Genomic DNA, 4439 nt, shown 5'->3' on the forward strand with positions numbered 1-4439 from the left:
AAATCTAACAAAAAAAAAAAAAAAAAAAGCAGACAAAGAAAGGATTGACATAAAAATCAAACAAAAGGGGTTATTTATATATGAACATGCAATATAAGTCAGAATGTGGAGTCATGAGGAGGAGGAGCAAACTACCGGCGACAAAAGAGAAAGACGAGAATCACTGGAGGAGGAGGAGCCGAAGTAACAACTGTGTAGCGATTTATAGGGTTTAATGGATATATAGGTCAAAGAGAGACGACGAGGCTTACAACAACAACGGTAGCAAATATACAGAGAGAGAGAGAGAGAGACAGGGCCCATTTATACACGTATTTTTTGTTGGGCCTACTTACACGTGTATGTAAGCGAGTGGTTGATTCTGTCATCTGTGATTTTGACGCTTTAACACACTCTCTCTCTGTTCTTTTCCATGAGACAGTGACAAATATATATGCACACTTCTAGATCTCTTTTTATTTATTTATTTATTGTCTATAAATTTTATTTTTTTATAAGTATTAAGTAGTGTCCTTTTTTGTATTATATTGCTTCCTAAAATTCTTCTTCTTAGTCTTCATATGTTAAAAAAAACATACCAAAACGCTCGAGCAAATCTTCTTTTGTTTTAAAAATCTTTAGATACTGTATTGTAATCTTTTTCCATATTGTTAATTTTCATTATTCTCCACCGATATCAAGTTAAAAAAAAAAAAAAAAAATCAAATGCTACAACATATGTGTGATAAGTTTGTACGTAAGAAAATATAATTACGTGCGGTTGGACTTGGAGTGATGAATTGGAGATGTTTATGTGTAGAAATGGGAATGCACACACATTTTGATAAATTTTACTTATACCAAAATTCATTGCTGACGTAATGAATAATGCGCACATTTATATATGCATCATCACTCCACTCCACGCCTGTGGCACTTTGCCCGTGCAAATGCCCTTATTGTGCCAGAATCTTCGATTTGGGCATATTGCGTGTGTGTATATATAATGTATTAATTCCATCCCAAATGTTCGTTCGGTAGCCTCTGATTAAATGCCCCAATCAAATATATTGAAATAAGTTTAATTTATCAAAAAAAATATAAAAAAGGGACTATATTGAAACAAGTCATGCATGTAATTGTGAACCTAATTCTAGTATCCGAGTAAGAGTTTACCATTCTTTAAACGGAAAACGCTATATACTAGGTAGATGATAGTATTTGGTGTTTCTAGGGGAAAACGAGTTATTTCTCCATAAAAACTATCATATCTAGCTAGATAGAGTCTGAACTTTGACCCCGATCTAGATATCCCCGAAAAGAAAATTCGATTTCTATTTCCCCTGAAAATATAGTTCTATACCTATATCTCCCCTAATTCAAAGTTTGAGATCTAATTACACCTAGTCTTCGGTTTCTATTGGTTTACTCTTTACTTAACCGTTTAATGAAGAACCTAAATCCAATTAGACCAAACCAAACCTCTATTTTACCGAATATATTTTTTTTTTGATATTATATCACTTTTTTTTCGACGATATTATATCGCCTTAACTATTTTTTTCACACACTATTTAATTTTTGATATCCCCACGTGCTCATGGACCGAGACCGAGTTGACTCAGTTGGAAAGGTGGGAAGATTGATGGAGATGATAAAGAAGGAGCCGAGTGATGAGATCCCATCATCACAACTCGCGATCTGAAAAGAAACCTTCATCCAAAGCCAACAACGGCCACCAATAGGGGGTATGAAGGATTTATTCCTTCCATGAAAGGAATCGAGCAACCGATGAATTGGGAAATTCCAATCAAACACTTGGCGTTTGTCTCCTCTTAATCAGAAGAGATTTACTCACTGTAAAAGGAGAAACAAAACAAACAAACAAACAAGCAAAAAACAAAAGCCAAATCGGCTAAAAGAAACTCACACAAAGATGAGAGAAAACGATCTAAGGGATGACTTTTTATTAGAAATAAATGGGTTTTTAAAAGGTTTTTTTGTCTGATTTTTTAGTTCTTCATAAAAAAAATTGGAAATCAGACATTAGTTTTCTCGCTATAATCTTCACCACCAAATAAATCTCATTTCAAAAGAGGAAGAAAAATAGAATAAAAGAGAGAATCGATCAGTGAAGTCAAACACCAATCCGTATCTGATTTTTGAATTAGAGACGGTAGAGAAGATAATACTCCAATGGGATTCAACCATGAGATCTGAAAATTTTAAATTCCTGGGAAAAAAAATTCAGCAAAGAGAAATCAAATCTCCGAAACTCCATACTGTCTGAGAATAAGATCCATTCAATTTTCATTAAAGCTTCNGGAAATTCCAATCAAACACTTGGCGTTTGTCTCCTCTTAATCAGAAGAGATTTACTCACTGTAAAAGGAGAAACAAAACAAACAAACAAACAAGCAAAAAACAAAAGCCAAATCGGCTAAAAGAAACTCACACAAAGATGAGAGAAAACGATCTAAGGGATGACTTTTTATTAGAAATAAATGGGTTTTTAAAAGGTTTTTTTGTCTGATTTTTTAGTTCTTCATAAAAAAAATTGGAAATCAGACATTAGTTTTCTCGCTATAATCTTCACCACCAAATAAATCTCATTTCAAAAGAGGAAGAAAAATAGAATAAAAGAGAGAATCGATCAGTGAAGTCAAACACCAATCCGTATCTGATTTTTGAATTAGAGACGGTAGAGAAGATAATACTCCAATGGGATTCAACCATGAGATCTGAAAATTTTAAATTCCTGGGAAAAAAAATTCAGCAAAGAGAAATCAAATCTCCGAAACTCCATACTGTCTGAGAATAAGATCCATTCAATTTTCATTAAAGCTTCAATGACTAAGATAAGTTATGGAGGTTTGGCGATGGGTGAAGCCGTGAAGGAGAACGAACAATTTTTCTTTTTCTTTTTATTTTAAAATTTTTATCAGATAATTTTTTTTTATTAGGTCCGGTTTTAATTGGTTTAATTTTGAGTGTATGTGGTTTGATCTCAGGTTCACAAGCTAAACCAATGTAACTCAGGTTTGAGGAGTTATAAGTGTAGAACTAATTTTTCGGGGAGTAATAGAAATTGAACTTTTTTTTCGGAAATATCTAAATCGGTGTCAAAATTCATGCTCTATCTAGCTAGATATGATAGTTTTCAGGGGGCAATACTTCATTCTCCCGTATTTCTAGGAACTATAAGAATTGAATAATGAAATAATTAAGTGGTATGATCTAAATCATACTACCATCTTGAAGAAAAAAAAAACAAAATAAATCTAGCTTTGAAAAGGACACGAGATTCTAAACGCCGTACCATGAGTTTCGACTAGTATTTTTTTATACTAGTATAGATGAATCATTGAGTCAAACACTCAAACATCATAATCATATTTTATACGTTACCCGGATCATATACAAATATTAGTTTCTTCATAGTGTATTTATCGGACGGACAAAAAATACGTGTATTTGTCAATCTCAAAGTATAGAAATGTCTTTTACCAAGAATGGTTGATAATTGATACAATAAAGAAAAAGGAATAAAAATTATGAGTTAGGTTGAACCGTTGAAGCTCTCGCACAAAAAAAAACTCTTCAATCCTGGGGGGGAATTGAATAACTATATTAAAATCTCAGTTGGTTAAGTAATAAGTTCAACGTTATGGGGACATATCATAAATAATACTAAATATAAGCCTTTACTCGTAAAATTCGAAAGGTTTATTTCTTTCTAATTACAGAGCGTAACTACCATCGTCGTCTCCGCGAGTTCTTCTCGGCTGCTTAAGGCCAAAGAAAAAAAAATAAACTCCTTTTATCATTCCTTCTTCTCTCACTTTACTCGTTCCAAATTTTTAATTTTTTTTTTTTTTTGATAAGTGCGATCCTCTTCAAGAGGATTTCTCTGGCATATCATAGTCATACATTTGTACCGATCAATCCACTCATATAACACAATCTTGTCGCGAATCGAAAACGTTTTCATAATAATCTGGTAATGCTTTCGATTTTAGATTTCTTAAGCGGAGATCGACTAAACGAGCAACTCGTCTGATTGATTAGTTTTTGTTGGTTTGTTAGTGAATATACACAAAGAGAAGATGGGTGCTCCGTTAGTGTGCCACGGGCATTCTCGTCCCGTCGTCGATGTGGCTTATAGTCCGGTGACTCCAGATGGGTTCTTTCTCATTAGCGCAAGCAAAGGTATGATCTTTTCATATCGATGATTCAAGTCTTGATCGATTTGTATTTATAAATCTATCATCTTTATATGTAACTGCGGCTATCTTGGATTATGAATATATGATCTGCATAGAAGAATTGAATTGGCATCTTCTTGTTATTTATCTTCTGTTTTGGCTGATTTAATGGAGAAATTAGGTTGTAACTCTAGCTGAGTCGTCTTCTGACTTTTTGGATATTCAGATTCGAACCCGATGCTGAGGAATGGGGAG

General features: G+C 33.4%; 1 protein-coding gene and 1 long non-coding RNA gene across 2 annotated transcripts in view; one reads left to right on the forward strand and one right to left on the reverse strand.

Annotated features, from left to right (window-relative positions):
* Positions 1-239, reverse strand: part of LOC104774202 (boron transporter 4-like) — a 5658-nt gene extending 5419 nt beyond the window's left edge. The window contains exon 1 of the mRNA XM_010498875.2: positions 136-239. The gene's annotated coding sequence lies outside the window, so the exon portion shown is untranslated. The remainder of the gene's footprint in view (positions 1-135) is intronic.
* Positions 3739-4439, forward strand: LOC104774221. Its single transcript, XR_765271.1, has 3 exons — positions 3739-3979; positions 4066-4188; positions 4411-4439. It is a non-coding gene; the product is annotated as an uncharacterized LOC104774221 (long non-coding RNA).

The sequence above is a fragment of the Camelina sativa genome, chromosome 3 (genome assembly GCF_000633955.1).
Source record: "Camelina sativa cultivar DH55 chromosome 3, Cs, whole genome shotgun sequence".
Taxonomy (NCBI): domain Eukaryota; kingdom Viridiplantae; phylum Streptophyta; class Magnoliopsida; order Brassicales; family Brassicaceae; genus Camelina; species Camelina sativa.